General features: G+C 39.7%; 1 long non-coding RNA gene across 6 annotated transcripts in view; it reads right to left on the reverse strand.

Annotated features, from left to right (window-relative positions):
• Positions 1 to 26,605, reverse strand: part of LOC308571518 — a 107,872-nt gene that overhangs the window by 9,552 nt on the left and 71,715 nt on the right. For 4 of the 6 annotated variants that reach the window (XR_014001500.1, XR_014001501.1, XR_014001502.1 and 1 more), the window contains one exon: positions 9,138 to 9,211. This is a non-coding gene — a long non-coding RNA (uncharacterized lncRNA). Of the gene's footprint in view, positions 1 to 9,137; positions 9,212 to 23,650; positions 24,174 to 25,806; positions 26,102 to 26,605 lie in introns of those variants that run through there. The other 2 variants (XR_014001504.1, XR_014001505.1) reach the window with 2 other exon arrangements.

Here is a 26,605-nt window from a genome sequence, read left to right on the forward strand (position 1 = left end):
ACTTCCTTAGGCATTACCTCTCAACAGCTAAGTGTGGAGTTGTAGCCAATCTGAGTCTGGGTGGTGGACCTCTCCCGACAAGAGACTGCGCCTTTGAGGTAGGAGCCAAGGGTCTGCTACTGATGAGGCCCTCAGATCTGCAAATCAAGGCCTCCTTGGCCAAAAGGGAGCCACAACAATGATCTCTCCAGGCTGGACCTGACCCACCTGAGCAGTCTCTGGATCAGGGCCATCGGAGGGAAGACATATAGAAGTCCCCCTGGCCGCTGGTCAAGGCATCCATGCCCATTGCTCCCCTCATCATGAACCGGGAGAAGAGCCCCACCTTTCAGTTCTCTGAACTTGCAAACAGATCCACCCTGGGGAAGCCGAAGCGGTCCACTATTTGTTGGAACACCTGTGGATGAAGGCTCCATTCTGCTTGAGATACCTGGTGATGGAGCACAATACGTGCTCTGCCAATAGGGATTCTAGATGCCTTTCTGCCCAAGACAGAAGAATTGTGGCCTCCTGCATGAGGGCCTGGGATCTGGCCCTCCATGCGTATATATGATTTGGTAGACAGGTTGTCTGAATGCATCAGCACGTTTTCCCTCCACCAACCTCTTGAAGCAGAGGAGGGCCAGTCTGACTGCTCTGAGCTCCAACCAGTTTATCAGTTGGTATGCTTCCTCCTTGGGCCAGGTCTCTTGGGCATAATGATCACCTGTGTGTGCTCCCCACCCCGAAAGACTCGCGTCCGTGGTTATCTGGACCTGTGGCTGCTCCCTGAAAGAGTGCTCCTTCTCTAAAATTGGGGAAAGCCACCACTCTAGGGACCTCCTGGTCTCCCTGCTCAACTGCAGCCTTACATGCCTCCGCTGTATGATGTCCATCTGATAGGGACGGAAAGCCCACTGCAGCGGTCTGGCATGAAATTGCGCCCATGGCACACAGGTCATGGAGGTGATCATGTGCCCCTGCAGTTTGGCCAGCTGGAAGGTGTCTGCTCTCTTTGCCCCCAGGACCTATCGGACCGAGGTCTGAATCTTGTCCACACACTCTGAGGAGAGGCTCACCAAGCCCTGCTTGGTGTCTTTCAAGCTCCCTAGGGCAACATGACCTGCACTGGAAACAGCTTACTTTTCTCCATGTTCACTAAGAATCTGTGCTGCTGCATGCAGTCTAGGGTCTCTGCTACCTCGCTTCTGGCTTGATGGAGTGAGTCTGCCCTGATCAGAATATCGCCCAAGTAGGGGAAAAGATGAATGGCCTTCTTCTGTAGATGGACCACCACAGTTATCAACACCTTTGAAAACATTCTCGGACTTTGGGCCAAACCAAAAGCCAAACAGGTGTAATGATAATTATTTTTCTGGTATGCAAAATGCAGAAACTGGTTATGTGCTGGGTAAACTAGGCTGTGGAGGTAAGCATCCATCGGGTCTAGGGAAGCCATGAAGTCTCCAGGCCTGAAATCCTTTAGAATGGTCTTCAAGGTTTCCATTCTGAATTTATTTCAGGTCAGGTACTGATAGACCCTCTTGAGATCTAGAATGGCCCTTCATTTTCCTGATTGCTTTGGGACCATAAAGAGACTAGAGTAGCAGCCAGATCCCCGCTGTGGTTTTGGCACAGGCTCTATCGCTCTGATCTCCAGCAGATGCTGGATTGCTTGAAGTATAGGGAGGTGTTTCTGTGTTTTTTGGAGAATGGGGAGGAAATGAATTTGGCGGGGGGGACGGGGACTGGTCAAACTCTATCTTGTAACTCTCCTGGATAATGCTAAGCACCCACTGATCTGTGATCGAGGTTTCCTGCTGCTGCCGCCTCTTGCCTCCCCTGTAATTGCTGCCTTGAGGCTGCTTGAGGGAGCTCTGGCTACATGAGGATCTATTTGGGAAACGCTGCCCTCCCCAGGAGGGTTTGTAGCTCTTGAAATCTCTAGCGCGGAATAAGCCCCCGTTGGAACGAAAGGAAGAATAATTTCCCTTCCCTTCCTGTGCACTGCCATGACTGCTGCCATGGCCCTTGCTGCAAATTGCAAGGCATCCGGCTGGACATGGACAAACCCTGGTGGGACCTCTGAAAGGCCTGAGCAGACTGCCCTGGCCATGAAGGAAGCTGCAACTGAGACCTTAATGGCTAGTGTGACCTGTATAACAGAACCTCTGCCCTTTTGTACTCCGGGTTCCTGGGGTAATCCTGCCCATCTCTGGAAACCATGGATCCATGAGTAAGGGAACATATGGGGGGGCGTCTCAGAAATCCTACTCTATACTTATCAAATGCATATACAGTGGTACCACAGGTTACATATGCTTCAGGTTACATACACTTCAGGTTACAGACTCTGCTAACCCAGAAATAGTGCTTCAGGTTAAGAACTTTGCTTCAGGATGGGAACAGAAATCGTGCTCCAGCGGCGCAGCAGCAGCAGCAGCAGGAGGCCCCATTAGCTAAAGTGGTGCTTCAAGTTAAGAACAGTTTCAGGTTAAGAACAGACCTCTAGAACGAATTAAGTACTTAACCCGAGGTACCACTGTAGCCGCATTATGAGAAAGCGTGTTGCCTTGGAAGCCCCAGGTGCCTGCCATTCCTGCAAGATGCTCTCCTTAAACTCTACTGGAAAGGGGAAAGCCCTCTTGGGGGCCTTGCGCTTGGGAAGGGTCTTGGAGGCATTGCTGGCTGCCTGGGGTTGCACCTTGGCTTGCTGGGTTTCCTCAGGGAGACTGCCTGCCTTCACAGCCTTTCCCAAGAGCTGCTTGATGTCTGGGCTCATAAAGAGTCCCCCTCTTCCTCATCTGGGGAAAGCTCACCCTCATCCCTGTCTGAAGAGGTGGATGTAAGCCTGGATGATGAAGGGGTTGAGGGCATGAGGCATCCTCCGAACTGGATGCCCATGGGGAAAGGGAAGGTTCAGTTCTTCTGTAGGCCCTTCTGCCAGGGCCCCTTTCTCCCCTGCTCAGCACCCAGCATCACTTGTGCTGGGGCCCCTGCCTCCTCCTAGCCACTGTGAGGGGACAAGGGGCTGCTCCAAGAAGAGTAGTATTCTGAGGGGGAAGGGATCAGCTCTCCTCCTCCTGGCATCCTGCCAGTTCCCAGCCCTGCTTGAACCACGAGTGCTTTCCTGAGGCCCACCCCACAGTGCTGCCCTTGGCTGAAGGGACCCTGATGGGTCTGTGGCAAGTGGGGATGGGGCTGGAGCGTGGAAGCCGCAGGTAGGCCCAAAGCCTGTCCTAGCCAGGCAATCCACTCAGGGGTAACTGGAGGCCCAACTCTCCTGCTTACCAGAACCTCCAGAATTGCTGGAGCTGCTGGATCAGGCCTTTGCACGTCGCCCAAAACTTCCTCAGCCTGGGCTGCTGCTAAATTCAAGGGAATTCCAGGCCCCTTTGCACAGGCAGCTTGGGTTCCCACAGATCCCGCTGATGAATCCAGAGAAATCTCCATCTCACAGAAAAGAAAGTCTCTTCCTGAGAAGGAAAACCCCTTCTGCTCAGTTTCAGTCCTTTCCTAGCCTTCCTTCCCAAGTCCAGAGGCCTCCAAAGACTGTAGGCCCAAAGGGAAGCCTAGTCAAAAGTAGATCCAAGAGAAGAAAAACCTGGTATGGATAATAGAAGGGAGCTGAAAGAGTGGATCCAAGAAATGAAGATAAAGAAAGGACAAAGGAAAGAAAAATCCCTTCCAAGATGGCATTTCCACCTTTTTCTTTTACCAGGCCTAGAGCAGGTAAGAGACCTCCTACCAGTGGTGAAGGCAGGAAATGGAACTGGAGCAAGAGGCTTGTCTCTTGTAGCAATGATGCAGAAGACAGACTCAGAATTCAAAATGACCTTAACAAATTGAAGAACTGGGCCAAAACAAAATGAATTTCAGTAGGGACAAATGTAAGGTTCTACACTTTAGGCAGGAATAACCAGCTCCAAAAATCTAAGATGGAGGACACCGGGCTTGCCAGTAGTACATGTGAAACAGATCTAGAGGTCTTAGTAGACCACAAGCTTAACATGAGTCAGCAATGTGGTGCATCAACAGAAAAGCTCATACTATTCTAGGCTGCATCAACAGAAGCAGAGTGTCCCAAATCAAAGGAAGTAATAGTGCAGTACTGCTCTATTCTGGCTTGTGAGACCACACCTAGAGTACCGTGTCCAGTTCTAGAGCCACAATTTAAGAAGTATATTGACAAGCTGGAGCATGTACAGAGGGCAACCAAGATGAACAAGGGTCTGGAAACCAAGCCTTATGAGGTTGCTGGGTAAGCCTGGATAAGAGGAAACTGCGAGGAGGTATGATAGCCAACTTCCAATATCTAAAAGGCTGTCACATGGAATATGGAGTAAGCTTATTTTCTCCTGCTCCAAAGGTTAGGACCCAAATCATAGCTAGGACCCTAACCAATGGACTCTCTCGGAAGGTGGTAGATAAGACTCTCCTTTCTTGGGAGGTTAAAAGCAGAGGTTACATGGCTTTCTGTCATGGATGCTTTAGTTGAGATTCCTACATTGCAGGGGGTTGAATAACCCTAGGGGTCCCTTCCAACTCTACAATTTTGTGATTCTATGATATCCTGTCTGCCTTTAATCGTGGAACTCAAGGCAACCTACATGTGTCCAGGCTCTCACCAATCCAGACACTGACCAAATCCAGACATGCACAGATTCAGCAAGGTGGTAGCCTCATGTGCCTTCAGACCATACCCCATATTTATAGAAGTTTGCACAAAACTGTTATCAAACCAGATGGACAGGGTATACATAATAAAATTATTATTATTAAACAGGAGTGGTCAGAAAAATAATGATTTTGACATTTCAATTTATTTTCTGCTTTTACCAATTCCCAAATGTTAACATACACTTAACCCTTTTTGATAAAGTATAATGCAATTCATGCGCAAATTTGCCTATACAACTGCCTATAATGAACAGTAAAAATTTTAAATCAAAGAAATTACTGTTTGGACATTGCTAAACTGGCTTCCACAGAATGATTGTTAAGCCTTATCTTCTTTTATGCCATGTCATTACCTATTCTAACCAAAATCACATAATATTCTAAAAGGGTGACTTAACTTTTACCACATTCTCTCATCTCAAGTTAGCTTCCTTCTGCCTTATATATAATATCTGAACAGTTTATGTGCCATAAGAAAATTCCTAACTGAATTTAAATGTCTCTCTCGTCTCTCTCTCTCTCACACACACACACAATTTTTGCTGCGCAATTGCTTATTAAATCATTGTGATTGTATAGGAAGCTTTTAAGCAGCAATGTCAGAAAATCAGCCATTGCCTGGTATCTCTCTACCGGCACAAAAAAGGTGTCATGTACTAAAAGAAAGCGCCAACATGAAATCACATAGGCAAAAGACGTGGAATAACACAAGGCTAATAACTCCACCCTCCCAGCAGCAAGCTGTTTAGCTAATGCGCCCAAATCCTAGCAAGTCAGATTTAACAACCTGTTTATTTCAAGCAAAACCTGTTGCAGCAATGCAGAATTCCTCCCCCACCCCATCCCCCGAGGAGAAGCACAAACACACAGAGAGAGCCTCAGTCAGCAGAAACTGAAACGGCGCTATGACACGCAGCCAACGAAGCGACCGGAATCACGACATTTTCATCAATACTGGAGACAACGATCAAGAGGCCCCTAAAGCAAGCAATCTTCTCCGCCTTCGGACATTCTTGGGCACTTAATCGGCCGCTGCATATCCCGAGACACCCATAATTTGGGCGAGCTCCGCATTTGCATTCGGATCGGTGAAAATCGGGCTTTTGCCGGAGATGAAAAATCCCTCTGCAGCATCCCTGAAATCGGCCATTACAGGAAGAAGCCGGAGCGGGTTTTACGACATCTCCCAGCATCCTTACTGCCTACAATTCCCACACTGCACATGCCCAGCAACTCCAGAGTTAACCCCTTGGTTGCCCAGAGGCAACAACTTTGTGTCATCGGGCTCGACTCTTGTTTCCTCGACTTTCCCCTCACATCCCTGTTCACACAAAATAGGCAACACACGCGACACGTTAAAAACACTCAGTGTCAAGAGAAAGTGAAAAGGGGAGACCACACGCGGAGAGCTTCTAAAGGGAAGCCTGGAATTTATTTATTTTAGCATAAGAATATTCTTTTAAAATTCTCCAGAACAGTAACAAATCTGCATCTGCAATCATCCTCAGGTGTTTACTATAAAACGTTTTCGGTTTTAAGTCTACTGTTCTTTGTTTTCCTGCACGCTTCTAGAGACTACAGTTTCTTTTTATCAATAATAATCATTATTTTTGCTTTGTACCTCAGACAGCAGGTGGAATTTATTCTCCCATCTGAGTACCTCTTTTTTTTTTTAAATGAATGCACTATTTGTTCTTAAAATCGCCAGGTCTCTTCCCAAGATCTCAGAATACATATAGACATACAGATAGATAAACAGATAAGAAAAATAAAGCAGATTTAGAAAACCCTTGCTATTCTACTTTTCTCCTTACAACTATGCATTCAGGTATATATCAGTATTACTATACTACGCTCCTGCTTTTCAGTTCCTTCAGTCTTTCAAGAGCCAACAAACTACATCTATAAACAAAACCAACCACAATTTAAAACAGATTAAACAGTATCTAATTTGAAAGAGGAAAACAGCCTCATGGCAAGCCTTCCTAGACTTAACTGAAATGGGCATTGTGTGTACACACTTCTTACTATTTATTATTAATTGCATTTGAAATAACTGCCCTCAAAAATAATTGCCAAAGAAAAATCAGTCTAATTATTCTAATTTGTACTGCCATGTTAATTGTTACATGGCTAGGAATTCTAGAGACCATCTGCTTCCCAGACAACACAGAAACCTTGCTGGTGCTACAACCACTAAAAGAAATCCAAATCTCTCAGAAATCTGTTACACATAATAAAAAAAACAGACAAAATATGGTCACTTACAGTCATATTGTCGCTGTAATCCCCCCTCCTTTATAATTTATTTTAGACCATGGAAACAGCAGAAAAAGTGGTCATGCTTCTTTCAAAGAAGCTGACCTATAACGTACTCCCACACATTTTTACGAAGTTTAATTCCCAACAAAATATTTTGAACATCAAAGCGGTTTTCAAAGTGATACCTGGCTAAAACAACGACAGAAAAAACTTCCCTTTGTGACTCTACAGACACACTTTGTATATCTCCCAAGCCAATACAAGCCAAAGTCATTTCAAATAATACCCATACACTTATTTACAATTTATTTCTTGGTGCATTGATTTTTGCTAGTTTTTCACCCCCCAAAATTCTACAGGAATCTCAACTTTTTAACAGCCAGCACTACATAATTGTACATCAACATTTCCATTGAAAAACCAAATCCTTCAACAGTCAGGCGTGCAGAGCTCTACCTTATTCATTTACAAACAAGCCACAAGCATTTTAATACTGTACATAGATTAAAGCCACAACGGACAACATGGGACAAAGACTGTGCGAAAAGAAATGTGAAATATAACAGGCCTCCCCTTATAACCCATATTTAACTATAGAACTGCTTAGCTATATATATTTCTCTGCCTCAAAGGAAAGATGGACAGTTTATGTAGTTTGCACTATTTGAATTAAAGTTTATAAAGCTGGCCTATTAAAAAGGCCTTGTTTTTAGGATTTCAATTAATTTTTACATTTTTGTCTTATTAATATTATTTATCTATTTCAAGTCAATGAAGAATTTCAGAGTAACATTATTAAGTAATTTTAACCCTGGTACAGAAAACTTTATTTAATAATAAAAGTTGCATGAGTAATGGAATGTTGACTTATTGCATACATTTCTAGATATTAACAAAAGCACTTGAGGAAAAATACGCCTCAGGTGCTTTAAAATATTGACAATTTTTCTGGCAATAGATTAAATCTGAAATTAAGAATTAGAAATATTTTGACAGGATCCAACCATACCATTTCATAATGGTATATGTCTTTCTGGCTTCAAGCAGAACTATTTCTCTGTCTCCTCACAAAGGCAAAACACACACACACAAACTGTAAACCTTCATTACTTTTTTATAGGTAATTTTTTTTAATCATAGGGAACTGCAGACAGAATCACTTTTCTGCAGCTTTCAGTCAGTGTGCAATTATTTTACCAAAAGGTAAGAAGGCTTTGCTTTTGCCTTTAAAAGATTTCACAATAGCATGGAGTTTTTACTGTCCTAAACCTTTGTTGTTGTTTTTAAACATTACCATGAACATCAAATTTTAGTAACCAGAATTTAATAATACGTAATCAAAGTGAAATATACAACTGATTTGGAGCTGGTGTGTGTTTTACAACAGCATACCTTACACTTTTAACAGGCCTTATCCCACAATTTTTGCTATTACATGAAATTATCTAAGGTACAGATTAGGTCAGGAAAATAATACCCCCAATGCCGTCCCCCTCACTCCACCCTGCCACCACACACAGCTCTTTATGTCCTCTAAATCACATAACTTTTTTAAATTGACAATTTGATCTTAAGACCCAAAGCATTAAGAACCATTGCAACCAAAGCCAGTAAACCCAAAATTTTATTACACAACAGCCTATTTTTAATTAACTAGCCTTTTTAAAAAATCGTACTTTGGGGCTCAATCCACTGGGAGCTTTCCAAGCACATGTCCAAAGAAAAGAATGACATTTGCAGAAAAGGCCTTCTACGACTACTATTTCAGCAGGAGTTGTATGGCAAATGTATTGTGTGGGACAGTGCTTCTTATCAAGACAGACTGCTTTATTTTTAAAATGTTTACCAAATCACTCTGGTTGAGAAATACTGTTTTTAGAATTTAATTCTTGCATAACCAAAATAAAGCCACCTTTCACCTGGAATTGTGTTTTTGCATTTTCTCATATGGATCAGTCTCACATACATACTGAATGTTACGTTATTCTTAGGCTTTTCATGGGGTAACTCAATGTCTGCTTAACCATCCTTTCACACTTTGCTAGATGCTAGAACAACCTTAACTCTCTTTTTTCTGTATACAATACCTTACACAAAAATAACAGTCAGGGTTTATGTGGTTTATTAGTCTAAAGGCCAAATAATATATTATGGAACTATGGTGTAACTATTTTCTTATTCCATCAAAAAAATTAGATAATAAACCAATGCCTTACCAGTAAAAGGGGGCTCATTTCTTTAATCCATCACTGGCATTTACTGAAAGGATTTCCCAACAGTCTCTGTAAAACTAAAAAGAGAGAAAAATAAATCTACCAGACAATCAGTTGCAATTACAAAAACTACTTTTTGTATTTTTAAAAACAGTCAGGACCCCTGAACTACAAAAGTTTGTATTACTATACCTGAAATATATATTTTTTGAAATGTGGGGCCTATGTTCTTCATCACTATAACCTGTGTGAGGTTTTTTTTTGTTCAAACTATATATACACTGCACTTTCCTCCTTTTTTGAAAAATAGAAAAATTGAAATCCTATATAATCTTTGTGTCTAGAAAATAAAAATAATATGAGTTGTAAATAGTGGTTTGTTTTGAGGGAAGAGGAAATTGGAAGATACTGCTCCTTATTGCCTCTCCTATATCCTATTATAAGCATTCATTTCAAAATAAAACAGTTTTACTCTTATTTTTCCCTTGGTTTATAATACTGTATATGTTATACAATAATACTGCTTGAATGCTTATATATATAGTGCATAATTTGTTCCTGCAAGGTGTTCACATTTTTTCTTGTACCCCTCTTTTGTCCACAAGGTATTTCACAAATAAAATAACCTCAGATCCACTATTTTCATGATTTGTTCATTTTTTATTTTTTCTTTTGCATCCACCATCTCAAACAGATCCGTTATTAAGGCAATGAATGTGCACTGTATCCAGAATGAGACTCTTTAAAGGCTTTCATTTTATAGAGAATAAGTGGTATCCTTTTTTGTTTTCAAATGGGAAACTTAGGATGTAAGCTAAACCAGTTACTTGAAATCACTTTTTTCGGACTCTAATCTTCCAGAATTAATGTTGGTATAAATGTTGCCTAACACCCGCCCTTCCAATGGAGCTTCAGCTCCGTCGAACTGTTGCAATTCACACGCTCCTCCCTGATTTCGAAGGTGATCTCAAAGGTAGTGAGAACGAAGGAAACAGTTGGACATAACACTAACTAGGAAACACTTCCCATCAGTTTTTTCTTTCTACTTGTGCTGTGTATACTTTGGGCTAGATATTAGCATTTTATATATAAAAACTATTTCCTGCCTAATTTTATTTTGTACCCTTCACTGGTCCTATGAAGAAAAAACCAGAATGAACTGAATGAGTAGTGCTCACAGATTTTGTACAATATCTCAGGTGGGGGGGATGTTTAATAGGAAAATTGTAACCCTTGAAAATTTATTCAATATGTATCCCTTGATTCAAAACAACAAACCAACACAATTTCTGTAATGACCTGTTGGTCTACAAAAACCTACAAAAACAAGCATAGGCTCCAATAATGCACTCCCCCCCCCCGATTTATGTTATTGTATACAGCAGAAATTTGGGGTACAGCCATTTCCTAGAAGAAGCAGACTAAGAATAACTGAAAATGCCTTTTGAAGATTATAGCATGGTGCTCAAAGAGCCTGACGTTTTATAGAACCTCTTTGCTTGGGACTCCTACTAACACTTTTCAGGCTTCTTAAAAACATAGAGGATTTTGAAAATCTGCTCTAATACCTGCAAAGTATTTTGTTTTCCCCATCTTAAGTCAGTGAGAGTACCTGCATTGGTTTCACTTTTGCTCCTGCCACTTTTGTCCTTGTTCCTTAGAGGCCCAGTCTCTCTTAGGGCTTTGTGGGGTGGGGTAGGGTGTTCAGCTAGTCTTACAGGTGCACACTTTAAAAATAAATTATTCTAAAGATATAAATGATGCTGATACATGTATATAATGGCATTTTATTGGCCACTCACTATTATAGTTAACTGGGTAGCTCACAAATATGAAACCATAAAATACAATATGTAAAATAGCATAAAAAGAATCAGAGCATTAAAAATCCAGTTTTTAAGAAAACGTAATTTTGGGGATGAGGTGAGCTTAAAGAAATTGAAAGAATAATTATGTCATGTAAATCTAAAGCTATTGCATGTACACCTAAACTGAAGGGCATGTTTCATAACTAAAACCCAGTGACAGTTACCAAATATCACTTTAAATATATCCACTTTACCCATTATATAATTGAATATTGCTTTTAAAATAGTGTCCTAGCCTTTTACTATTCTGACTGTAATAAAATATTTTTATGATTCTATGAAAATTAATAAATGCAACTTCATTTTTCTGTAAACTTCTAATTCCTAATTGTCTATCCTATCTCTCACCAAGACAATGTGAAATTAGGGGAAACTGATACTATCTTTCACCACCTTATAGTTGAGCCAAATCTCTCTATAATTTAGGTAAACGGCCTCTCACGCAACCGCAATCACTTGCTTCGGCTATCAAAGAGAGAGAGAGATAACCGATATTTTTCTGTATCCCTCTTTTCCCCTCTTCCTGTTGTGTCCTTGGCCATAAAACATCCTGGGCCCCAAAATGCTTTGTAAAATATTCCGATAAATTACATGCTTACCAGACCTACGTATAGGAAGCATAGCACATGGTTTGAGGCTCTGGTAAACACTCTTTGCCAAAACAATTCCTTAACTAACATTGCAGTCCAACCCTCCCCCCCCTTGTGCTGGGCTAGGGTGTTGGTGCTTGGCTTCTGCCATCATCACTCTGGTGTGGAGCTCCTCATTCAGCCCAAACTGAATATGTGTGAGTGAGTGCTGCCAGTGGGATCTCTGGCAAAAGCAGCCTGTGACAAGTCTCCAAACAGGGCATTTCAAAGAGGAGCTGAGCCAGCCTCAAATCTACTGGATCCTGAACCAGACTCACTGACGTCATATCTGGGCTCGATTGCTGTGCCAGCTTCAGGCTGACGCAGCCATTTCCCTAGCCCCTGCCTTCTCCCTTTGCCATTTTGAGTGTATCCAAGCTGGTAATACTCTAGACCCACCGAAATCTGTCGACTTCATTTATTTCAGTGAGTCTACTCTTGAGTATGACTAATCTTGGTTACCACCCTATATTTGTCTATTTACAGGTTAGTGTCCCACATGGGAACTGAATGAAGAAGAGGAAAATCCAAATTCTTCTTCTTGTTCCTACTTCAGAACCTACTTGTTCTGAACAGGCCAATTAGCCAGTTAAAAAAATTATCGTCTGCCTGCCTGCATAATTTTGTGTCATAAAAACTGAACCACGCCATACATTTAAAGCACATTTAACACACATTTAAAACTCACGGCTTCCCTCAAAGAAACTTTAGAACTGTAGTTTGTTAAGGGTGCTGGGAATTGTAACTTGGTGAGGGGTCTACCCCCATTTCCTGGATTCTTGGGGATGCCATGGGCTTTCAATGTATGCTATGGACCCCTAACACTGAACACCACTCAAGATTCCTGCAAACAGAGAGCTACCAACTCATCCACCCAGTTCCTTCCTGTTGCTCCTCCTCTGTCAAGGTGTCAGGTATAGGGGCTATCCTATATAGTCTCATAATTTTTTTTCTGAATAACCTCTGGGAAATAGTTATTGCTTTTGTGTTGCTCTCTAGAACTGTGTGGGATAGTAATGCTGACTGGTGTATGGAGAAGGGTTTTTGATGCAGAATGGGAGCAAAAGAGAAGTCTAGCCCTTTCATTTTTTGTGCAGGTTACTTCATTTTCTCGTCAAATATCTTACTCTATGGTACTCTCATTCTAAGTAAACTCCCTCACAAAATGTAAAAGAATAGGCCCAAGTCAAATGCCCTGGTACAGGAGGTAAGTATCAGAATTAAAGACAAAATCAGTTTCTTTACTTCTTGCTTTGGAAATATTTAACAGTAATAAACAACACCAATTTTTTAAAAAATGCCTTGGATCCAACATCTGCTGCACTTTTACAGTGACAACAATCCAGACTGTAATTTGTCTAATCAGGAGCCAGAAATAAAACACACAAGAGGTAGGAGAATCATGGGAAATTTGCTATATGGTGCAGAGTCCCGGGAAAGTTGGAACCACTCTCCTTGGTAATAATTGCTGTTACACAGCAGTAACAGTTGTGGATTATTTATTTTTACTTTTTATTTGAGGAACTCTGGACAATTTGCAGCCACATTAAGAGAAGCAGGAAAGAAACTAAAAGTCAACTATCAAATTTTCCAGAAATATTGTATCCTATCCCTTGCTATAAAATATCTGTCCATATAGAAGAATCTTCTGTGAGACCTACGAGAGCCTAGAGCAGCCTTCCCTGACTATTCTGGCATGGGCTGATGGGAACTGTAGTCCAAAACATCTATGACAGCATCAGGTTGGGGAGGGCTGGGCTAGAGTGTTAGGCTTGGAGATAGGAAATCACAGGCCAGTTTGCCAAACCTACTGGATGATATTGGACATGATACTACCTTTCATCCTAGTCTACGTCATGGATGGTTGTGAGGCTAAACTGTGGATTTGGGCTCTTTTTATAGGAATGATCAGTTACAAATATCTAAAGCAGAAAGGTTCGGACTCAGCCATGAATGAAATCTATAATGGGAGGGCAGAGAAGGTACATGGTAGCACTTATGGTCCTTGAAACAGTGAAGCGAGCACCTATATAAATGCTTAGGCAGCACATTTAGCAGGGATTAAATATCGTTAAACTTTGTGTGGCATACTTCTGAATAAACACGCTTAGCATTGCATTACATGGCATCTAGGAATGATGGATAACTTTGATTCAGGTCTCATTTGAAGCCGAATCCAGCAAATTTGCAAAGCAAAACACAGCTGTCCTTCGAAATTTGCGCTTATCTAAATTTTGCTATGTAGTTCACCAACCAGTAGTTAGAAAAAATGAACATATTAAGGGAAAGTGTGGATAAAAATGAATACATTGGTGAAATTAACACACAAAATGCATTATAGTAGGAGGAAATTGCTTCCAAAAATGTGCAAGTTAGGCTAAACTGCATATTAAAATTTGGGGGGGGGGGTATTACACAAAAATGCTGAATTTTCACCAGGATTTTAAAAAGAAGTGACATGTTGCTGTAGATATGGAAAACTGAGTTTAATATTGGAAAAATGAGAAACTGAGAGCAGTGCCATAGCTACTGGGGGCGTCGGGGCTAGCTGGGGTTTTTGCCCTGGGTGAAGCCTGTGTGTGTGTGTGTGTGTACAGAAATGTGCATGGGGTGTGTGCCAAACAGGGTCTTTGACCAGGGTGAAATAAAACCTAGTTTCGCCTCTGCTGAGAGAACTGAAATTGACAGATTATGTCATCCTAAACAACAACACATTTTAACCAGGCAATAGACTGTCTAACTTTCCCTGAGCCTACCCAACCCTCCAAAAGAAAGTATAAAAATATTTATACTTACTTGTGTATGCATTTAATGAACTACTTTTGCCAGGGCCTCCTCTAGTAGTGACTGCTTTAAACTGATTTCTCCAGCAAGAGATTTTAAATGACCAGACTGAAGCAGAGGGCATTTTGATTAACAGCTGAACTGGTGGTGACAGAATAACCACCACTCTCAAAGCGGGTAAGAGGGTGGGTTCTTTTTCTTACTCCTGTCCCTGTAGTTCTTTGTGTTTTGAAAATTTGAAATTTTGGTTTCAAAGGGGGCATTATTTACGACATCTCGGGCTGACATAATTGTTGGGCCTCTTCTTGGACCCTCTCAGCAGAATGGAGGGTGTTAGTTCCAATAAATCCAAGCTATCTCCATCCCTGCCCCATCTTCGGAATGTCCCATTTTGTGGTCTACTGTCTCTGAAATGCTAGACTTATGGGGGCTGCCAGGGCATAGATACCAGCCACCAATGGAGGGACACTTTTGTCCCATCCTAATATCCTCCAACCAGTGGATCTGGGGGTTAGGGATGCCTTGGAAGACAAATTTCACTACACCTTGGGTTCCCATGTTTTTTAGATTCTGTAATTGATTCCATGATGCATGAAGATCACTGACATCTTGAACCTCCTAATCAGCCTTATACAGTGGTACCTCGGGTTAAGTACTTAATTCATTCTGGAGGTCCGTTCTTAACCTGAAACTGTTCTTAACCTGAAGCACCGCTTTAGCTAATGGGGCCTCCGGCTGTTGCTGCACTGCCGGAACAAGATTTCTGTTCTCATCCTGAAGCAAAGTTCTTAACCTGAAGCGCTATTTCTGGGTTAGCAGAGTCTGTAACCTGAAGCGTATGTAACCTGAAGCGTATGTAACCTGAAGCGTATGTAACCTGAAGCGCATGTAACCCGAGGTACCACTGTATAGGTATTACCTGTTGAGCCTATAAAAATACTTCTGACATGTTCAAAAAGGTGATCTTCCTAACTTTTGTACAGTTCAGTTAAAAGATTCATATTTTTGATAACCTGTCTGACACTTAAATTCAAGTACATAGTTCATGCTCCCTCCCTCACTATTCTGATTTCTCGTTGTGTGCCTTTTGATGGTTTGGTCAAGTTATTAAGGGTAAAAGGAGGGGTAGGATGAAAATGGATAGGACAGTTGATATGCTGGGTTTTTGTTTTTTTTAACAAACAAACTTAAAAGACTGTATTGTAAAAAATGTTAACTGGAGTGCTCACAATTACCAAAAGTACTATTACAAGTCTTCTAAACGAGTAAATATAAAACATACCACTATTATACCAATATACTCTATTTTTTATTTGGGTGCTGGCAAACAAGTGGCATGAACAAGACAAGCACAGCTAGATTGGGGTGGGGGGAATTACCTGACACAAGCTATATGAATTCAGGCACACCACTTTGAAGAAAAGCTAGCCAGTAAAATCTTATTCTTCTTAAACCTCTGTTTCCTACCACTCGTAACAATAAAGCAACAGTCTGCTTCATGTTAATATAGCATAGCACAATTTTCCAGTTGGTTGAGGAAATGAAATATTCCCCTCTTAATAACAAATTAGGAAACTCCCTGAGTAGTGTTTTTAAATGTCTTAACCGAACATTTTAATAATAAACAGTTCTGTCATAAACTAGAAAAAAGGTAAATTTACAAGCTTTAAATGCAGGACTGGATTATGACCTTTCGGGGCCCTAAGCACTTAAAAGATTTTGGTGTCCCTATATATATCTAATTCAAAATATAAACAATAATAAACCATAAAATACGGGACAGCCAACATGACCAAGATAAGAACGATAACATGAGCTTCAGTGGACAGAGTGGCAGCTTACCAGTTACCAGATTCTAATGTTGTTGTATGCCCAAAATTAATGTATATCATTAATCTCTATCATTACTATATTATTATTACTATTTTATTCCTATTTTTATTATTGTATCCATCTATCATCTATCTATCTATCTATCTATCTATCTATCTATCTATCTATCTATCTATCTATCTATCTACATATACATATGTATGTATTTTATTTATTTATTCTGGGAGCCTTTTTGCAGAACCTGGTTCAGCTGCAGCATATGGTCCATGGTAAATTCGGCAATGGAAAATTTCTGTGGTGACCCCCTTCCCTTGATGCCCTAAGCACATGCTTATTTTGCTTAACGGTTAATCCAGCCCTGCTTAAATGCTTCACTGGTACCTACAAAGTGGAGTGAAGTCAATAGCCTCCACTGAAGGCCCTGACATGCACCATTAAAATAGTGTGATGTGTTATAGTGTTAACTATAACTATGTGAGCCAGGTCTGTCGACTTATGCCTCTGTCATGACACAAGGTTCTGGAAAAGATGGAACTGATTTTGGTAGAATTTACTTTAGTCAGTGTTCCTTAAACGCTTTTAGGCCATAAAAGTGTTATGCTGTAATGGTCTGATGAGGAGAGTGGGGTATTACAGACTGGCTTCTGTTAGAGCCCTGAGGGGGGATTTTTACTTGAAAAAATTCTGAACCACAGTATATCTAAACTCACCTCATGGTTTTAATGATATAATGATATGAGTTCAATAACATTGGGAACAAGGCTATCCCAAGCCAATGGCAAAATTTCACTTGTAAGATGGAACCTGCCTGCCACATATATAAAAATTATGTTGTTTAGCAGCAAACCAAATACATCTATATTGCCCTCCAGATGTTGTTGGACTCCATCAGCCTCAACTAGCATAGTCAGGGAAGGTGGGAGTTGTAGTCCAGCAACATTTGGAGGGCCATAGGTTAGCCACCTGTACATAATACATCACAGTATGCTCCCAGTACATACTGGGAAATGTTCTAGAGTTATCTTGCCAGCTGAATCTTCCAAGGAGCTGCATGTGGTGGTGATATGGCTCTAATGGGGTCCTTAATATTCAAAGCGACTTTGTTATCATTTGCCTGTTCCTGGCACTGTGATTTGAAATACATGAGTGGGATGCAAGTCCTATTGATCAGCAAAAATGGAACCTTGTTTCTGTGTTTGAGGACTGAATATATTTAGAAATATATATATATATATATAAGTTTATATTTATACTTAAAGAAATGGATTAGACTTCCATTCATGATATGGGCTTGTTCAGGGTTAATTTATTTCAGCAGAACTCCTCCCGAAATAGCTATCTATCTATCTATCTATCTATCTATCTATCTACCTATCTATCTATCATCTATCATCTATCTATATCTACATATCTGTAGACAGATAGCTACAGATGATTGCGTCTTAAGGGGTACAAAGACAAACACATAAAATGGTGCATGCATTTCACTTTTGCATAGCTAATGTGGTGCCTCCATATGCTGTGGGTTATAACTCCCATAATCCCTGAGCTTTGACCATGTCAGCTGGGGCTGATGGGAGTCCAAAGTCCACAACAGCTAGAGGACTTTCTGGTCCAGTGATGGCCAAACTTGGCCCGCCAGCTGTTTTGCGACTACAACTCCCATCATCCCTAGCTAACAGGACCAGTGGTCAGGGATGATGGGAAATGTAGTCCCAAAACAGCTGGAGGGCCAAGTTTGGCCATCATTATTAAATCTGGTCTAATCTGATTGTACTGCCAACCACTGACCAGAGCCATGCTGGCTAGGCCTGATGGGAGTTGGACTCCATCTAGAGAGTCCCAGGTTCCTCAGCTCTGGTCTAAGGTAAATTTGGGCTTATATTTTTTGAAAACCATTCCTGAAATGTATAAAAAGCAAATGTTGATATGGTGTGAAGGTCTTTCATCTAAAGAGGACCTGTCCTGTTCCATGCCCAAAGAAGCTCTTGGATTCCTGGCCCATGACTACAACAGAAATTGGCTTCATAAACCTTAAGAGGCAGGAGTAACTTAAATTTATTTCCCCCTCAATTTTTCCCTTAAGACGTGTTTATGTAATTAGGAGCTTATCATACTACAATCTGAGCATATCCTACAACTCTGCCTGTAAGTTTATACAGTATGTACATCATTCCTAGTTCATTCAAAATCAAATATTAAACATTTTTAACCTTTGCTGTTGAAAAATAATTCTTAAAATTGTTTGGGTTGATTTATATAGACTCCAGTAAATATTGACATTTTGTCAAGGAGTTATACACAAGGTGAATTTTAATGAATTATTTTATTATTTATATTTTTTCCTTACTCAAAAAGGCTTTTAATTTGTCCTAGAAACAATAACACAAGGGCTATTGTATTATTCTTTGCTTCCTTGCAATATGATAGCATGGTGCTCTAACAGAACATGCAAGTTGCTCTTTTTAAATTGGTAAAGAGTAAGGCCCAGATATTGAGACAGTACTTCAGATACATTTACAAATGTTTCCAGCTTATGTAAGCTTAAGTGATCACCAAGGCAGCGTTTGAGAATATAAAGTGCTAGAATGTCGTTATATAAGTCATAAAGTCCCTTCTACTGAAAGTTTTGTTTTTCACATGGATTTAATAACAATTAAGATTTGAGTAACAGAGTATCAATGCTACAGCATAGATTTGTAGAAATTAATATTTCATGGATATATGATAGAATGTTTGTAAGCTGTCTATTTTTTCTTCCTTGCTAATTAATCTGTGACAGTGTATGAGTGTTCTAGTCCTGGATAAATATATCCTTTAAAATAGGACATAATTTTCAGAAACTAGGCAATAAAATGTGTTTGGGGTGTTTGCATGTTTGGTTGTCATATTAATAGTTGCCATATAGATTTAATATATTATATAGCATAATACAAGATTTCTATGTAGATCAACAAACAATCATGGTTTAAATTACACTGTTTGAAAATTGTTTCAATTTACCTTACAAATGTATTATACGAGAGAATCTTATTATTAGGCAGCCAGAAATTAAGCACGTTTACTTAGAAACAAGATTCATTTGTGTTCTCGACTGTTTTAAAAAATCTATACACATTTTAAAAAAGGCATAAGCAGCCCCACAAATATAGGTTACATTAAAAAAAAATTCAAGACCCCTTGAAATATTTGTAAAAGAGCATTTTCAGAAAATTCCTTTAACTAATGCCAACATTGAAATCAAATGTATTTTTGGTAATTTTCATTGTTCACATTTTCAATTCTGATTCTCATATTAGCTTTAAAAAAGGTAAGTGAATGAATCAGTTTGGAATAAATGCAGCAGATACACCTGCTATTTGAGCTACAAACTGGATAACTGCCAAATTTTAAAGATTTCCCCCCAAAATAATCCTCAATATATAATTAAATATACTAAGGGTATTTAATTATTAGATGTAAAATTTTAGAAATTGTAAGTTTTAACATTTACCATATATATAAATTAAGGAAATTGATATAAATGTTATTTGAATTTTCAAGTGGTTTTTCATAGATGGAGAGACAATATTCCTACATAAGTGCAACTCTATCTATCTATCTATCTATCTATCTATCTATCTATCTATAGATGCACATGCCTTTTTTTGGGGGGGGGAAATATTTTAATTAGCCATATGAACTTAAAATATATAACCTTATAACATATGAGCTGATTATTAATGCTTTATAGGAGCCAGTCCTGCAATATGTTTTTAGTTGCATATATATGTGTATGTATTTAAAAAAATTAAGGAGCTATCAACAGTGGGGGTTTTCTTTAGAACCTTTTGTTTATTTTTTAAAGAACGTTCTTCCTAGTTAAACGCTGAAGTAAACTAGAACTCTATAAAGTTACCTAGGAAAACAGTCCTTTTATTGCTTGTTGCTGGAAATTTTCCTTGTTTTTTAAAAAACAAGCAGACAATTTGTTTTGAAAATACTAGCATATTTTATTGTATTCATTTGGACTTATTCTCAGGAAAGTAAGCATAGGGCTTGCAGCCTTACACCACAGTCCTATTTATGTCTGTTCAAAAAAATAAATCTTGTTAAGTTCAGTTAAGTACTCCCTTCAGAGAACTTTGTCCAGAAAGGTGGTCTACAAATATAAAGAATAAATACATTTAAATAAAAAGTGGGTATAGGATTGCAATCTAACAATGCAATCCTATACATGTTTACTCAGAAGTAAACACTACTCAGAGTTCACTGGGACTTACTCTCAGATTAGCGTGTATAGAATTGCAGTCTTCGTCTGCCAACAACAATGGCCTTCCAGTCATTACACAACCAGAACAGATGAGTTATTTGGTCTTCAGTGCAATCCTATGCAAGTTCTCACAGCAAGGCCCACTGTTTTCATTTAAGGTTCCTCTCAGGAAAGTAGGCACATGTTTGTAGCATCAGGTGCAGTTCATTCAAAAGAACTGCAGTTTAACTATTATTTACTTTTTTAAAAAAAATGAACTAAGTAAAAGGAACTATGCATTAATTAATTGTAAGAAGCTTTGATACACGTAGGTCTCATTCAAGTCCAGTATTGCATCTTACTAAGCTTCTTTTAACTGTTTAAAAGTAACAAATAGCTGAACAAGTTTTGCTGATCTCAACAACACTGGATGAACCAGACAGCTCTCCCCATTGCTCAACCTTTCCTCTCTTGCAGCGTATGAAAAGGCTGCTTTTGCCTGAAGGCATAAGGAGCACAATTATTCTGAGAGCTTCAGAGCTATTATGCAATGTGTACGTCCCATGGGCACTGCCAAGGCCCCCCATCCCTCTCTCTATCCAATCCCCCCCCCACTTCTCCCTTTTTCTTCTATTATTTTTGGTTTTAACCACTTAGGCATGGCCTTGTAAACTGGCACTGTGAATTGCAAAGCTTTAATGATGATTTCCCCCCACCTCCATTGTTCGTACTTGTTACATGTTTTTCCCCCCGAATGTTTTTTTTCTAAAAGCCAATAAAAACCAGTGCATCTTTTTTCTGATGGCAACTAACTTGCTTTTAAAATTACTGTCTTTCTGTTTTCAGTACTATTCAGGGCTATATTAAATTACTGAAAAAATATTTATGCTGCAGTAATCAAACCCCTGGTTATAAAATAAAGTTGAATAGGATTACTTTAGAGCAAAATAATCTTTTAAAACCTACCTTTAAATGCCAGTTGTTTTTAACAGAGTAGAATTTTATATCTCAAAACAGTATATATGGGCTATATTGGAATTCTCTAAACTTTTTATAATTTAAGAAAATGAATGTAACACAGTTCAGATATTAATGTAGGAAATTTAAGCTTTCCAATTTTTATGTTATCTCCCTTATTCCAAAAAATCTTAATACAAAAATCTACTTGCGCGCGAGGCTTAAAAACATACCTGCTTACTTAGGTTTGTCCTTGTCCAATTTATTTTGTCTTTAAACTAATTGCAAACTTTGTTGTTACAATCAGCAGGGAACAGCAATTTTGCATCATCTGCTTAAAACCCTGCACCCAGCTATCACAACTAAAGCTAGGGGAGTTAAGATAAACATGTATTATGTCTGAAAGGAGGTTTCAGAACCCTACACTTTAAAAAGATAGGCAAGTAATTACTGGGTCACGATCTCCAAGGCTGATTCCGTCACTTGGACCTGTGGATAAGGAGAAACCTCTTGAGATTTCAGTCTCTCAAAGCCCCAGTCTCAGCTGGCTTGAGCGTACCATTATCAGGAAAGGGCTGACGGGCAGAAGCTCAGAGCTCCACTCGGCAGAACATGCACCCCCCCAAAAAAAACCCCCACCATAGCAGAGCTGGCTTACCACTTTGTTAAGTGATTTAAGTAGTGCACACTACTGTCTTGGGAAGCAGGGGCATAATAGGACCATAGTCTTAGGGCTATGACTTCTAAAGCACATGACTTTGCCCAACGTATCCTAGGAACTTCACTTTGTTAAGGGTGCTGAGAATTGCAGCTCTGTCAGGGATAAACTACAGTTGCCAGGATTCCTTGGGAGAAGTCATATGCTTTGAGTGTGCTTTAAATGTATGGTGTATATACAGCCTTTAATTAGACAGCTGCCAGTAGATAACTGGTAGGATGAGGTGAAGCTGCCTTCACTTCGGCTTACCTGGGCAGGGCAGTGGTGAGGTTGCGGCTATGCAGATGCCCCAGTGGAGCCAATCTCACTCTCTGGTGAATCCACACAACCCTGACTTTGTCGCAGCCCTGCCTGTACCAGGTGAGCTTCTGTAACACCAGTGCTGGGAAGGCAGCACTGCTAATTGCATCCCTGCATGGCTCTCTATTGCCAGGGATAGTCCTTCACGGCTTGAAGCACCCATGGAAGTGCAGCTCTTAACCCTAACAGCATGATGGATTAGGAGGGGACTGTTCTAACTCCTATATTCTTGCAAATGTGGGGTCTGTATCAGTGGGAGAAACCCTCCACCCAGTTAGGTATAGTGGCTGCCGATACATGGATATGCAGCTCTCAAAACACAGAAAATGACCTGACCTAATCTATTTCTGCATAATTTATTTTTCAACTATTTTTTTAAAAGTTAACATTTTCAGTTGTCTGTGTTAAGATATGTGCCCTTGTATAAGAGAAAATTCTAAAACATTTACTTTCAAAATCTATAATCCAGGACTACAGAAGATAGTGTAATCCACAGCCCACAATATGAGGAACAGTTGAGGGACTTGGATATGTTTAACCTGGATAAGAGGAGACTGAGAGGAGATATGATAGCTTGTTTTCTTCTGCTCCAGAAGCTATGGACCATGCCTAGGACGCTAACCAATGGATTCCCACAGAAGGTGGTGGCCTCTCCTTCCTTGGAGGTTTTTAAGCAGAGGTTGGATGGCCATCTGCCATGGATGCTTTAGTTGATATTCCTGCATTGCAGGGGTTTGGACTAGATGACCCTTGGGATCCCTTCCAACTGCTGTTCTATGATTCTCTGACTCCTATAGGACTAAACCAACATGCACTTCAACATTACAGCATTATAGTTGTGCATAAAGTTGCAAGTCAATAGGAAAATTACATTGTTTTTATTAATGACTATGCATTCTTCACTGTCTAGATATATCTGACAATTTCACTGAGATATGAACTATAGAATAAGACTTTGGCTAGTATACAATGATAACATATTTCTATGTTTTCTTCAATGTAACACTCACTTTCAACAGAAACAAGAAATGTTTTGTCTTAATATTTTGCTGCACTTGCAACTTCCACAAAGTTTTCCTCTAAGAGTGAGCAAAACAAAGTCCTTATGTCAGTTTCTCTGTGGCATAAAATGTTACTTATACATGTGAGGGGCAAAGTTGCTTTTATAAGTCCATGAAATAATTATATCCAGTTACCTTCCCTTAATCTTCAGCCTAGTTCTGGTTATCTCTCATCTGGAACAGGAGGATGGGAGCCTGCTTTGGGAGTTAGATGAGCAAGGTATTATTTTCAGTTTACAAATCCATTTATTAGAGCACTGCGAAAAAGATGGTTTTGATGAATTTCCATACAATAAATGAGCTTTCCTTCCTGGTTTTTAATTTAACTCAACTTATATAGGTTCTAAACTTGCGAAAAAATAGTGTTATTGTTTTAGAAGATTTACAAATGAATTTTCTAAACTAGGTGTATGATGCATTCAAGACTGCCTATTCAGTGACACCAGTGCCAGATTTAGGGCAGTACAGATCGTTCCCCTGCATAGGACACTGAGCTGAGGAGGCACCAAATAATTATAATATGAGCACCTACTGAGAAGATGCATAAAAACCAACTGTACCAAAAGGAATTATTGTGAAAATAAAAATATTTTGGGGGGCAGCACCAAAAGTTGTCCTTGCTCAGGGCACTGTCCACCACTGGTAAAACAAAAAAATCTGAGTGTTAACAGTCAGTTATCACTAGAATAATTATCTAGAATTATATTTGGCTAAATCCACTGAGCATTCTAGGAGACTGAGCTCTGTTATCTTTTGCCCATAGAACTCACCAATGCTTATGAAGATCCCACTGACATTCATGGAGTGTTGTTTTTTTAAAAAAAGTGTGAGAAGGTGCTGGGGAGGGAGAGGAGGAATTGGGGGCAGTGGGGGAAGGGAAACGAGGACAGAGGTGCTGCTGCCAAGTGAAGTGTATGACAGCATATATACTAGGATAAACTGTGCATTAAAATACGTGTATTAATGAAAATAACAGACAATAATGAATTATATTATATAAAACTGCATACAAAATGTATTAGAATAAATTTGCACTAAAATGCTGGTGAATTTTCACGGTGACTTTTTAATTTTTCAAAAAACCACAAACTGGAGAACTAAATGTATGACTAGAGAAATGAGAAACCGAGAGAAACAAAAATTGTCAGATTTGCACATCCCGCAACTTTGGAATATGCATATATAGTACCTTTGGTTGGATGGGCAGTATTATTGAACAGTATACTGTTCAGGGAAGTTTTTAATATTTAATGCTGTACTGTTTTTAACACTTGATTGGGAGCTGCCCAGAATGGCTGGGGAAACTCAGCCAGATGGGTGGGGTATAAATAATAAACTATTATTATTATATTATTATTATTAGGATCAAAACACCATTACATCTCTCTCTCCTATTACATATCAGACAGACTTCAACTTTACTGTCTTTTGAGTAGGGCTTACTGCCAAGCAGCCATTAGCAGACCTGTCTTCCCTGACCTTTTTCAAGTTGCAAGAAAGGAGATTCTGACTAAACATTTGGAATAACTTTCTGACAGTAAGAGCTGTTCAGCAGTGGAACAGACTCCCACAAGAGGTGGTGGACTCTCCTTCATTGGAGGTTTTTAAGCAGAGGTTGGGTGGCCGTCTGCCATGGATGCTTTAGCTGAGATTCCTGCATTGAATGGCTTTAGACTAGATGGCCCTTGGGGTCCCTTCCAACTCTTAAGATTCTATGTTTCTGTGACCTGTCTCTTTGCCACTCCTTTTTGTTTTGTCGCATCCCTGAACATCATATTCCAGGTCAATCAGCTCTATAGATTAACTATGTAATAAATAAATTATATTGTATAAATGTTTTTGTTTTAGATATATATATACTTGCCCATCCCCATTCATAACATGAAGTGTTATCCTCAGTTGGCAGAATTATATACACATGGATATAGAGGTAGGAAATTTGAAACAGTGGGGCCATTGACATTTGACTTCACTGTTTACCTTCCCCCTCTTAGGCATGCTGCCAACCGAGAATAACATTTTATGCATTTGATAAAGTGGAGCCTGGTTGACCAAATGCGACGCGGTAATAAATTGGTTCGTCTTTAAAGTGCTACAAGACTCCCTGTTGTATGTGTTGAACGGAGCTGGCAGATAACTGGACCAAAGTCATCCAGGTTAGTATTATTGACAGTGTTGTTGTTGCTTTATGCAAATCTGAACCCGGATCTTCCTCAAGCACACTCAAACACATAAATAGCACAAGAGAGGTTCAAAGGCAATTGAATCCTCACAATCACAAGTGAAATGACCTCTGAATGCTGGCTTTCATTCTGTTCTATGTTGCTGAATTATTTGGTCATTGTAGATGTTTCTCCAATCCTTGTAGCACAGCGCTGGGAAGAGGATTTGTCATCTGTTGAAAGAATGACACACACTGTGCCACAATTATCAGTGCTGGATGCACTCATCATATTAAAATCAATATATGAAGAATAGAACGAGAAAAAATGGGACAAAGTGTTTAAAATGTTATAACTGGTCCAGACATGGAAAGTGCTTGCATGTGGGATTAGACTCAATTTGATTAAAATAATCAATAATTTTGCAAGGCTGCAGTAAAGCTAATAAAAGTTGCTTTTATAACGCTCTTTTCTTAGACAATATGTCTTGGGTTTAGCATGTCAATAAGCCGCATCTCTGTGAAACAATTTAGTTGTAAAGCTCCTGTTAGAATATCTTAGCTTCTTTGTAAACCATGTAATTCTACATCCCAATCCAAAGCATTTACTTGAATTAAGTCCCATTTATTTCAGCAGGCAGCAAGTATGTATGTCTAGGATCATAGAATTTGTGATAGAAGTGAATGCTGAGACTACAATCAACCAAGCCCCGATGCTGCACAGTCTCAATTCATTTAAATAGGGAATGTGCAGAACGACATGATGGCACTTAACAAATGAAATTATCTAAGCCAGCGATGAAGAATCTGTGGCCCTCCCATTATTGTTAGACTCTAGCTTCCATCAGCCCTACAAAGCATGGTCAGTAGGCAGAGTTAATAGGAATTATAGTCTCGAGGGCCACTACATTTATTGCATAGGGTTTTAA

Source organism: Podarcis bocagei (assembly GCF_964188305.1).
Source record: "Podarcis bocagei genome assembly, chromosome: 1".
NCBI classification, from domain to species: Eukaryota; Metazoa; Chordata; class Lepidosauria; order Squamata; family Lacertidae; genus Podarcis; species Podarcis bocagei.